Source organism: Aythya ferina (genome assembly GCF_964211825.1).
Source record: "Aythya ferina genome assembly, chromosome: 16".
NCBI lineage: Eukaryota > Metazoa > Chordata > Aves > Anseriformes > Anatidae > Aythya > Aythya ferina.
Window position 1 is genome coordinate 11511896 of NC_140315.1, and position 13224 is coordinate 11525119.

Genomic DNA, 13224 nt, shown 5'->3' on the forward strand with positions numbered 1-13224 from the left:
GCAAAAAGCTAGGATCCCTCTTTTAATACTTTCCTTAACTGTCTGTGTGTTCTGTAACTGATAGATTGGTTAAAGGATGAAAAATTCTCCATTTCTTCATAATGTGGCTATTTTTTACAGTTGGATTAAGCCTTGCAGGAGAGATGGTTCCTGGTGGTTTGAAGTGCATCCTTGCCCTGTTCCTGGTACCAGCTTTCATCCAAGCATGGATAACAGTCTGCAGGACTGGTTGCTTGAGTTTAAGCCAGCCTGAACAGTTCTTCCTGCACTTACAAAAAGAGATGTAAAGGAATGGATGTGATCCTCCCTCCCAATCTAGAAGCTGTGGGACCATTTCTTACTGAGTGGGAACTCAGCTTTCATCCCATTTCTGGTGTATCTATTCAGAAGGAAAACTGGTCCACATTACCCATAAAATCTTCCTAAACATACCTTGTAACCTCAGCCTGTTATCCTCTGATTTGAGAGCTACATCCCTGGCAAGCTCCCTGACTGCACACCTCCCAGGCAGTCCCTCTCTCTCCCAAAGGGCACACGTGTTGGTCCCCATCTGTCTTTCTTCCTTCACGTCAACCACAACCGCACGCTAGCTGCCAAGTCCAAAATACTGATTTTTAATTGAAGAATGTTACTTCTTGAAATCTTACTCAGTGATCAATTTTTATATAAAATCTTGTGAACATTTCAAAGCCAAGGTACCAAAGCCATGCAAAATTTTACACTTCCTGAACAGGAAGGGACCCAAAATGGAAATTAATTTTCTTCTAGAAGAATACACCTGAGATAGAGTCTATTTTGGCATGTTCTGCAATTAACCTCCATCCATCTACAAAATGATTGTCATAGTTTCATTCTCAGCTGCCCCAGTAATACAGACTTTTAATACCATACCGGTTATTTACGATATGGGTTTGGCCCGTTTTCATACTGTTGGACCAAGCTAAAGCAGTGCATTTTTTTAAAAAGGATGCAGAAGGCTTCACAGCTTTGCTTTGACTGTGGTTGCTCAAATCTCTCTAACCTTTGACTGATGAAGAAGTTGAGGAATACAGAGACACAACAATAGTCTCCAGCATAGGTGTTATGATAAAATGAAAGAGGGAAAATACATATTATACACATCACCTCTGGGAAACAGTAATCACAAAAGTTATTAAACATTCTGTCAAAGGCTCTGCAGACTCCTTTTCTCTCCTGCCCAGTTTTGTTAGCAATAAAGGCAGGTTGCTAATATTTGTCACTTTCAAATTCATAATTTACTACTCAAAAGGCAGCAGAGATAAATTATATTTTCATGAAAGACTATGAAGTTGTCCAATTTTCCAGAGCTGCAGGAGGACTGAAACCTGTGCTATGGCATAGGTCCTTTCATGCATTATGGATATGGTGATTTTACAATTCAAAGCAACAGTTCTCACCCTTTCCATTGCCTGGCATCATTGGATTATGCTTTAGGAGATGCTGCATCTTCTAGGATTGCCAAACACACACCCCTTATGAAGGCAAAGGGACCAATGAGAGACCAGTCAAGGCACCGCAAATGTTATTGCTATGTTTGGGGAAAGGATTTGGTCCTCTTGTCCAAGAATCACTTCTAGTATTTCAACAGTCTGAAAAAAAGTATGCTGGAAATCACTGGGATCCATTTTTTTACTGCAAATTCTGAGTCAGTAACCTACTAGAGATGCAGGTAAATTTTAGAAACCCTGTTGGTATAAACTGACAGTGAGGACAGGACTTCAGCTACCCTGACTTCCATACAGCATCCTGTCTTCAAAACAAGTTGTTCCACAAAGTACCATACCTCATATATTTGGATCTCCCCCATTATAACAGTCTCTAATATGCTTCTGGTAAGAATTGGCTTGGTCTCATGGAGTCTCTGGAGTCAAAGATGGGATTGCACTTAGAATACAGCTTTTTTTTTCAGCAGCTAGGCAACTTTTCTATCAATAGGCACTCTATTTTACTGAAATTTGTAGAAACTTAATATCTTTCCGACCTACATGGAGTATATGCTAAAAACAAGCTAAAATGGATTGCCAGTTTGCCTACTGTCTGTAATCAAGCTTCAGTATATTCCAGTTCTCAAAACAAAACCTTGCCTCTGCACATTCACTGAAGCCAGCTTTGCCTGACACATTAGAGCAGAGAGCACAATTTCATTTTTTCCAAGTTCAATATAGACATAGAGCACAGTTTCTTACTATACAGTTAACTCCGATTGGCTTGAGAAAGGTTTATTTAAATTCTTCTAGGGAAATTAGAGCCCAAAGACACCAAGCTTGAATATCCATATACATGCCAAGAGACATGCCAAGCCTCATCACATCCAGCAAAAGAACTCCCATTTGAAAATTAAAGACAGGTTCCAAAAACTCTTTCTTCCTGAAGCATAGACTTTGCTATGTCGTTAATTCTGCAGGATTTGAAATTTTATTCTTTTCTTTAATAACCTCCTCTTTCTAATGTATTGAAAATGTCAATTGACAACAGTTTGTGATGCTCCCTTTCACTTGAAATTAAATCTTATTCCCCCTTCTCTTCCCCCCTCAAAATTTTCAGCTTATCTCCAAAACTATACTTCATACAATAAAAAACTGAAATAATTCCAGACCTTAAGTCTGCTTAAAATATTTCTTGATGACCAAATTCACTGGAAATCGGTCCAACCATAGAGAATAACAGCAAGCAAACAGCATACCTATAGAATGGACCATACATCCATACATAACATACATCCATAAGGGGAGGGAAAGAAGAAGGGGTTATTTTTGCAAAACAAAAATTTACATTTCCAGTGGAGCATGAAGGTCCCCACATCACCGTATAAAGGGGGCAGTGCATTATGTGTCCCTTTATGGCCAACACTACGGGGGAGCTACTACCACCTGAAAAGGACTGGAAAGACTGAGCAGGCAAGGGAGAAGAGAGGTTTATTAAATCAAATGAGATTCAATACTAACACAGCTCACTGCTATAGATCCTGAATCCAATATCCTACATGAGACGGATAATGATATAGTCAGTGGGAGGTCCTTCCAAGGGGGAAAAAATACAGCTCTATTTTTATACCTTTTTTTTTTTTCATCCCTTTCTATCTTGAGCCTTTGCAGAAGGGAGGGGATGTTTGTCTCGTCTCTACTTTCATCATGCACACATACAAGACACCAAAGCCAGAAATCCACATGAAAGCAGTATCTATCAGGAAAATTTGACCAGGAAGAGGAGGAGATGAAGTGTCCTGTGCCATAGAGCTTTCCGAATTAACTCACTGAAACCCGGTATTCAGCTGAAAAGGGCCAAATTCCCAGTTTGTGCCAATGAAACTAAAATAACTGAAGCCAAATTAATTCCACTGATCCTAAATCCCCTGGCTTATTGCTGACCCGTTCACAACCAGTATTGCTGCCTCTGCTCTGAGCAAGCACCTTGACATATGAATAACAAATTCCCATTTTTAAGAATCCCGATAGCAGAGAGAAGATATCCTCAGGTCCTAAAAAACAGCGTTAAGATTACATGGGTGATTTTTGATAGCATTAAAACAAGTCCAACCAGTACCATGCATAAAGCAAAGGAAAGTAAGGTGGCATTGTGCTGCTCAGCACTGCGAGCTCAACCACAGAAAGACTCAGTCACCTTCTAGCACAGATCCAGTAGTACAGTAAGTAATAACACATGCTATAAATAATACAGCTATTTCCTTGATTTATCCAAGCAGTCTAATATTATGGACTGGTACAAGAACAAAGCAGGTATTTAAGTCCTAAAGCTAACAACCCCAGGTGCGTTATACAAAAATACTACAACAAATGTAGAATAACTCACAGAAGCCTGCAGAAATCTTCTGAACACCAAAAATCCAGTAAATAAATGCATCTAGCAGGTCATCAAATAAACCAACCAAAACACAAGTCTTGTGTACAAGTTACTCCTTGAGAATCTGAATGTGGGAAGGGGCCCGTTAACTCCAGAAAAGGGACCCTTTCAGAGGTGTTTCCAGGTGCAGACAGTAAGATTCCTGTAAATTATACTGAATGTTTTTCCCTTTCTCGCAAACAAGGGCTAAATACCCTGGAAGTACTTTCAGTGGCAGATTTTTAGCTTTAGACCTCAGACACACGCTGCCTGGCCACCACAAGCAAGAATTGCTCTTAAGCATTTTAAAAGGGGATAAGCACAAGCCAGAAGAGCCAGGCTACCATTGCTGCCTGTTACAGAGGATCTGGGGCTTTTTGGCCTGCTCCCTTCCTCTCCTCCGCTCCCCACCCCACCCCACCTAGGTTCTGGCACTGCTGGTGCAGGAGCCCCGGGGGCCGAACGTGCAGCTTACACTTTAAACCCATGGACAGACCTGCAGAGATGCTGAAACGGGCAGAGGAGGAACGAGCAGCCTAGCTTCACTGGGGTGATGGTGTGAGCCAACCTGACCATTTGCCATATTTAATGGGTCATTTCTGTATACAGCCATCTTTGTAAATTAACTAAAACAGTGATTTAACATGTAGTTTGCAGGATGTGTGAATATATATGTATGCATGAGGAGATAAGTTATCTCTGTTCTTTTCACTACATAAAAATAACCAGCTCTAATAGCTAAGTCTCATAAGACAACAGAGAAATTAATCATTTTTAAAAACCCCAAAAGATAAACTATGTCATAGTAAAGAATGTGCATATTAACTGACCTGTAGCCAAATACAAGTTGAAACCCCTTCTATTACATCAGAGCAGGCTTGTTTTTAATATAACATCCTCACTGTTTCTAATAATGTCTGTTTACATTTGGTATTCCCAAAAAGCTGTATTGGGATTGCTATTGCAGTAGGTTATATCAGCACAAACATGTCTGTCCAATGTCACATCAATACTAATAGGACCTTTAATGCTGGCTGCTGCTTTATGGGAATCTGCAGACACTATTGTGTATAGAGTATAAATATTTATATATGACGTGTTTGTGAATACATGTACGTACACAGGACCAGCCAGACCTAGTTAATCAGCCAGTTTGAAAACTTCATTGCTTTCAGATGAAAAAGAAAATTATATTAACATATCAATAGCATATACATGCTGAGAGAGTGATTACCCCTTACATCTTCAGGATATCCAAGCACCCAGACGGGCCCAGCTCCATTAACGCCCTATCTTAAATATTCTGTCTCGGCATCTCTCATTTCTCTCCCACTTTCTTCAGACTTTCTTCTCTCTTATCTGCTGTTCCTCTTTACCCTTTTCCATCCGTCTCATTTCTCTCCTTCCATTTCCCTTGTTCATCCATCTTTCCATTTCCCTTCCGCCATTCATCACTCCCTTGTCCTTTTTTTTCTTCCCCTTCCCCCTTTCCCTTTTCCCCTCTTCCCCTCCTGTTCTCCCTCTCCCACCCCCATTTCTCGCAGCCTGTTTTGCTTGAAGTTTCCACCTTGTGGTTGCGTACTGCTGACTTCACATTTGCTGTGGTGTGAACTTCACATCTGTGAGTGGATGACAGGAAAGATTAATAACCCCGCGTTCCCCTTCTCCTTGACTGTGGGCCTATCTAATGAATAAATATATAAATAAATAACAGAGCTTAAAATCACCTAAATAGAGACCCAGAGCCTGGGAGAAAACATTTTGCTGAATCTAGTCTTTAAAAAAAAATAAAAACAGCAACAAAAAACCCTGCAACCTCTAATGATCTCTAGTTTACATACTCGGCAATTTTTTTTCCCTAAATACTTCATGGGGGAAAAAAAGAAAAGTTAGAGGCAAAGGAATGAGTCCTTTCTCCTGAGCCAATTAAAGGAAGAATGACTTAAAAGCAGTAATAGGGAAGATATAGGAAACGTGGTAAAGAAACTCAGATGCCCTGCAAAAACCAAGATGTCGAACGTGGCATCAGCACAAGACCCCATCAGCAACTGCTCACAGTGCTCAGCCATAGTGGGGAATGAGGTGGGCATCTCTGCCAAATCCCAGCTTCACCATGCAAGACAAAATCTCTGTCTTCGCCTCCAGACCAGGTTACACCACACATAGCAAGTTCCCCAAGTAGGTGTTTCCCATCACAGTTTAAGTTCGACAGCAATTTGGCCAGTTCTTCATTTGTAAGTTGATCACTCAACTTTGTTAAGGCTTAAGTGAAACCAGAGGTGAACAGAGCAAGCTCTCCCTACGGCCCTTCTGCAGAATTACTGAGGGAAACAGAGGGGAGCTCTGCACCTAACTCCTTCTTACTTCAAGCTCGCACCCCTCTTTCAGTGTGCAGAAGGTCTTAACAGCACCTCTTACTGCAGCAGGAAGAGGCAATCCATCAGTGGCTAGTTTGGGAGGAGATGTTTCACCTGGTGCATTCAGCCCCCCTGCCCAATCTGGGGCTGGTCCCACCTGACAGAGGCCATAACAGAAACACTTTTTGTGATTGCAAGCCATTAGCCCCAGGAAACTGCATGCAAAACACCATTACAAACGTTGTGATTTGATCCAAAGGCATTCAAGGAAAAAAAAAAGTGATGCACAAAACCAGAAGCAACCAGGGGAAGAGGGGAGAAATAACAAAGCCAGGAACTCTGCTCCACTTTTCTGCCCTCATGCAAAAGTCTCACCAACCTTTCTGAGTCCTTTGCAGGAGCAGGAAGGAGCCCCCTGTGTGCTCACCAACACCCACTTCCACATCTCCTGCAGCTGTAGCAAGAACAGGTCGGATCCTATCCATGGAAACAAGGGCAGGGTTTGCACTGGCTTGGAGGTGGGCTAGGGCGGCCAGCCAAAGGCTTGGGAGCAAACTGAGCTGCTTTCCCTCCATCAGCATCCCCACCCCAAACACCACCCTCCAGGGAGCCCCCACAGCTGTTTGCACTGATGAGGCTGGGCTCTGACATGCCCTCAGACAGGCAGAAGCAACTTTCTCCATCCCAACATACTCATTACAACTCGAATTCCTCTCTCGACAGCTTTCATTCTAAACATATACAACCCGTCTAAGTGAAAAAATATCCCTTCACCCATAGTCAAGTATAAGCCACTGTTAAATCTTATTTCTCATAAACAATAAAGAATCAAGGAAGTTGTTCTGGTCAAATGCTAGACAAGCTCTCTGAGAAAAGATTGCCTATCTCTCATCAGCTGCTGCCCCAAGCCCCAAGTGCAGGCTGGGGGTATCCCCACTGAACACCTCTTGACTGTGTTTGGTTTTTTTTCACAAGTGCAGGGGAAGGAGACCAAAGATAAGAATCGCTATGTCTACATACAGCCTCAACACTGGGACAAAAACTGCTTGCTCTTTCTGAGGTCATCTAAGCATCTAACTGGCTTATTGCAATAAAGGGCTTTTAAACCTTCCTCAAAAAATAACTTTTCAAAAAATTTAAAAAAATAAAATCAATGTGGCAAACATAAGCCACACTAAATCATTTTACTGGGTTAAGGAGGTCTGCAGCTGCACCTAACATTTGGCCTTTAAAAAAGCAAAGCTGAGAAAAACGGACACAAAGCACGTCCCTGCTGACACTCGTACCCGTGAGGGCTTTCACTCGTGTGAATTTACCTGGTAAGGCCCATAAAGTCTTGTGGGAAAACTCTTAGAGAAAAGATAGATATCCTGTCATCATTTCATAAATATGCATGTATCATACATACACGTAGCTTAAATGGTAGTTTTGAAATTATTGTTGTTAATGAAGAAAAATACTAAGACCTGATCCTGCAGCTTTTATTTAGTAAAACAGCTACCACAGTGTGCTGCAGGATAAGGCCTGATGCAGTTCATTTTACAATTCTTTTCTTGCCTTCTAATTTTAAAATAAAGCAATTTTTCTCTCTGGAAATTCTGCAATATCCATGAATAATAAACTGCTCTAAAATGATATTGACCTTCAGGTTTAAAATTTGAAAAGAATTCTAGATGGAAGAAATAAATGTAGTGTAAATAACCAGTGGGTAATTAAATTTATTTTCAAACAGCATCAAAGTTCAGAAGAAAGAGAATAACAAAGAATATCTCATAGAGACATACACAAAGGCTGTGTCTGTATAATTAGTTATCTAGCAGTAACCAAAGTCTTTTTTATACGGATTGATTATTTTTGAGATTGCATCTTGCGAATCTGAACTAGAAATGCTTTCTGTGCAGCGTTCAAACATGAAGATGCCTTTGGTAACACTACAGGCTGAGGATCCCAAATAGATATTTAATTTAGATTGAACAGGACACTTATGCCACGGTAAATAAATCAGTTTATTAATGAAATTCTTTTCACTGATGTTTAATGGCTATGATATCTATGGAATCACTGTTAATCCAAAATAAATGTGTTTAATAATCAATTGATATTTGTTTATCATGCAATAATTGTCTTATTAAATCAGAATTAAATGCCTATTAGGAAATGTTAACTTAAAGCTTCAGTTAGACTTCTGAATAAGGGTATAATTAATAATTCTCTTAATTCTTGAAAAGGAGTAACAAATTAATTGTCAAAATATTGTAATCTATGTTGTGAAATCCCATAAATGAGAACTTTGAATTGTTAAGTACAAAGAAGAGATAAATGTTCCTAAGAGTAGATACAAAATTCAACATTATAATTATTACATTTAGTAGATTTTCTTTTACTGTGTTTTAATAATTCTAAACTCTTTTTTTTTAATCAAATTGTTCAAAGATTATGAGAAGAAAAGGAGGGGGGAATATCTTAATTTTCTTAGAGTTACTTGCAAAATAGCTGTTTTCAGTTTGACAGATTATTTTTTTCCTTCTAAAGACAATTCTTTGCTACTGAAAATTCCAGTTGATTCTTTTTGTTGTTGTTATTCCTTTTAAACTTGTTTTCTTTTAAAAGACAGAAAAATGAAAAAAATAAAAAAAAAGAAAAAAAAAGAAAAGAAAAGAAAAAAAAAAGATTACAGTTAACTCATTGGCTTTAACTGCAAACATATCCCTTCCCATAAGCATGGCACTTCATCAGAATGCCAGAAATAAATACATTAAGATGTCCATCAGTTTCTTGTCCCCACTGTCTCTCTCTTTTTCTTTTCTTTTTTTTTTTAAAAAAAAAAAAAAAAAAAAAAAAAAAAAAAAAAAAAAACAGAAGTTACAAAAAGCCTGTTATCACCATCCTGAGGGTTGAGTCGTGCCGGGGTTTCTGCCACTTTGTGAGGGCCGTGGGGTTATTTTTTGGGGGGAGCAGAGCACAGGGGGAGCTGTGCACAAGCAGGAGTAGCAGCTGCAGGAGCACCACGAGATCGCCCAGCAGCAGCTGCCCACTGCTGGCAGCAGCAGCCAGGGAGCAAGACGCTGGGGACGGGTTCCTGAGGCACTGCAGGGACTGAGAAGAGAGTGAAAATCTCCTTTCCTTGCAGTAACAGGCGAGCGAAAGATGCCTGTAAGTCATTACTTTGAGGAAAATCGGATGGTCCTAAAGTGATGTTGTTTAAGAGAAGAACTTGTGTGCCACCAAAGATGCTCCAGGCAATAATTCCTGAACTGCCCCTGCTGCACTCGGTGCAAGTGGCCACAGTGCTGCTCTTTATAGATAGCTTCCAGGGGAAAGAGAGGAGGCTGTCAGAGCCGTTCATTTCTACTTAAGAAACAGTTGTGCTTTATACAGGAACCAGAAAGGTTGAAGCAAGTGACACCTCGTTTTTCTTGAGACACCGCTCAGGAAGCTATAGCTTCGTCCACTTGTGACGATTATCTCTGTTAGCTACCCCAAGCAGTCAGACCCTGACACTGTTCTTTTCCTTAACAGAAAAAGGAAAAGGAAAAGGAAAAAAGAAAAAGAAAAAAGAAAAAGAAAATAAGGAAAGGAAAATAAAAAAAAAAAAGGAATCTAATGTGTATGTGTTTTTAAATCCTTTTGGACAGCTATTGGAGTTATAAGAAATAATGCCTACCACTAAGTGCCCATTAAAAAGAAAAAATCAAATATTTCCTTGAATTAGAAAACCAAAATGAAACAAGCAGTGCTCTTGCTCTTTGGTATTGCTGTTTGTGACAACTTTTAGCATAGGAGTCTCCTGATGCAAATGTTTATAGGAATCCCCAGCTCGGAGAATCCTGGGCTTACAATACAACTCCAAGTTGGGACAGAAAACAACACTGGGTGGCTTCTCCCCCGCTCTGGAGACTAGAGAAACAGGGCTAAAATTCACCTTCCACTTGAGCAAATGCAACTCCCCATAAAGTTCATAGCATTTTTAGCAGCAGGTTTACTGCGGCGCTCATCAGTGCACTCCGTAGCTGTTAAGACCAGGGACTAACTTCTCTGGAAGCCTCTGTCGAATGGTTCAAATTTCTAATAAAAATGTTAACCTCCAGAAATCAGGAACATACATTTTCGGTAACCGATATTGCACACCCTGTCCCAGAAGTGTTTCCTAAAGCTTTTGTAAAATGCTTGCTTGTGTTAGTTAAGTAATTAGCAAGTGATATTCCAGGAGACCATCAGCTACCAGAATCTCATTGTCTTCTCTGTGTGCAGGCTGGAGTGTATAAATAGGAAAAAAAATAAAAATAAAAATAAAAATTCTTGTCATCTGAAGCTACGTGTATGCGCAGCTATTACAGCCGAACTCCAGCGAGTCAGATGAATCACCTCATCTATGTGATACAATTGTAATTAAACACTCACGCCCTGTCATAACAGCAGTCAGAGCTGAACAGATCTGACACGCTCAGCACCAGTTCACAGGAAAAGCAGCACGTAGCAGGAGAGAGCTCACCCCCTCTGAAGAGGGAAAGAAATAGAAAGAAGGACGGAGAAAAAGAGAAAGAAAGACGGAATGTAGGAGGAAAAGCTCTGATTTTCCACAGCAGAATATTAAATTTCTCATTTCATTATAGACATACTATTTGGGATTTTACATGCTTTTATTCTAATTGAAGAATCCACTTTTTCAAATGCACTGCATTGGTTTAATTTTACCAGCTGAGTGCTCACTGATAACCAGGAACAAGGAGCACTCCAAAACATCATTTATTCTCACACACGTGCAGGAAGGCTGGTGTTTAATATTTGCATATAGACCTGGAGAGGCCTGAGAGCTTCCCCAACACAGTCAGGGTGTCATTTGGAAGAATTATATGGTCCAACGCTGTCTCTGGGATGCCAGCCTCTCACGAGATTGAAAAATGTTACCCTGTTACAGTCATAAAAATAAAAATAAAAGTTCCAATCTTAAGAAAGCAAAAGTAAATACCTTCAGCTAGCAACCATAAATTACATTTTACAATTATAATGTCTAGAACATTTACCATTTTAAAATGAATGTAAAAATTAAACTGAGTGAAAAATTAATAAAAACCAGAATTTCAAGGTCTCCAAACGGCTTTTTATGCGTGAATCCAGGCAGGCCCCGATGGAAGCCCCAGAGCTCCATCGTGTGGCCCTTCTGCTCTGAAGCAGGCAAAGGAATTAGAAATAAAAGTCATTTTTTCATTAAATCACTCCAAAATGCAATTCCTTTTGCTGGCATCACACACAGAAGCAAGGCAGAAAAGAAAAACGGCCAACAAACTATTCTTTGCTCTATTTTTTCTGTGCAATGTCATCTCCTTTTTGCTTAAGGAAAAATTCTTTACTTTTTCCTAACCCACAGCCCACTGCAAAACCTCTGCCAACGGTAGGACCTAAATTAAATAAATCTGTGGTCTGGAAGAGAAAGCTGCTGGACCGGAGGAGGGCATATCGCAGAGCAAGGAGGCCACGGTTCCCCGTGGAAGCCAGTTTGGGGTTCTTCAATGCAATCTCTTCACAAGCAGCTCCGAGCAGCCTCCTTAATTCTGAAAGGAAAGGGCGATCCGGGCCAGCCCCAGGCTCTGGTTACTTCTGCCGCTTGCTATTTTATGACCTTCACAGAACGCTGATGGAGAGCCTCCGAACCCAATGTTCTGGCCACGTACAGCAGCCCTGGGGATGGCCCCAGCCCTGCTCTTGTCCTCCAACCTGTCATTTCTGCAGCGCGGGTGGCCAGGCTCTGCCGTCACCAGAAAGCACAAGGATCCAGGTGAGAAGCTGTGAGGAAAAGAAAGCAAAAACCCCAAAATTAAGAAGGCACAGCTCGTCCATCTGACAGAGAAAAGCTTCAGCTACATTTTATGACAGTTTCAATATTGCGACAGAGTTTTGCTGCCTTTGGAGATCCTGCTTTGAATTCGTTCAGACATGGATAATGCAGACAAGCATTCTGTACATTTCTGTAACGTGATTTTTTGTTTTTGTTATCCTGAATCAGTAACAGATAAATGCCAGCTTAATTGTTGTTTTCCCACTCTGAAACAAGATCCTCCTTATGAGGCTATTGATCTGTTTCCGACAGGAAGCCATGCTGAAAATTCAGATCTCCACTCTGCCTTCAGTGCAATCAAGGGGCATCCCCGAAGAAACAGTTTTCAGAGGCTCATAAATCTTTGAGCCTGATTAATTTAAAATCAAGCCAAGAAAAAAAAAAAAAAATCTTTTAGAAACATCTCCATTACACAACAGAAGGTGTAGCACCAGGCCTATCTTATCAAAACACCCCCCAGAGAGAAACAAATGGATCTGTGAATTTGCAATGAAGCAAAGTGTCTTTGGGCTCCAGGTGATGAGTTTGGCCCGGTGGCCACCCAGGGTCACTGTCATCGTGCCAGCTTCTCTGTGCTGATGCCAAACCATCCCTGGTCCAGGCAAGGCTAGGTCAGGCACTAGGATGCAGCCCTCCTGTGCGACTCCACCACACTCATCCCAACCATCACCCGGCCCCAAGAGCTGCCCAGCCCCGATCCTGAGGAGGGCCGAGCAGGAACAGGCAGACACCTCTGCTGTCCTTGGGAGGGCTGAAGGTTGTCCTAGGAACAGTTGGCTCACCCACAGCTAAAAGTAATTGGCGTCTTTCTACATGTGATAAGAATCTTAGGAAACACATTGCCAGGTTCAGGGAAGGGCTAATGGCCTTTTCCACAAAAACATTTATCTTCTGGCACAAGGTCATGCAAACTTTACTCATCCTGGGAGAGGAACTTGCTTCTTCACGGCTTCCGCTGGAAAAAAAATATATATATGTTCTAGATATACACACAATATATATATACGTGAATATTATATATATATTCTTATATATATATGAAAAGGAGCAGGGAGGAGCAGAAGGATGGTAACAGCTCCAGAGATGTAGAGCACATCTGCAGAATAGCCCAGGCCATATCTCCAGCAACCTGAAGTCCTCAGCTAAGGAGGATGAAAGAAAAGACAAGGA

At 40.9% G+C, this 13224-nt stretch overlaps 2 protein-coding genes across 2 annotated transcripts in view; both read right to left on the minus strand.

Moving 5' to 3' along the window:
• The window catches only part of LOC311445462 (uncharacterized protein), a 342727-nt gene extending 335973 nt beyond the window's left edge, over positions 1-6754 (minus strand). Inside the window, exon 1 of the mRNA XM_084537630.1 lies at positions 6598-6754. The gene's annotated coding sequence lies outside the window, so the exon portion shown is untranslated. The remainder of the gene's footprint in view (positions 1-6597) is intronic.
• LOC311445464 (protein FAM83D-A-like) overlaps positions 1-13224 on the minus strand; it is a 102491-nt gene that overhangs the window by 6167 nt on the left and 83100 nt on the right. The window lies entirely within an intron of this gene.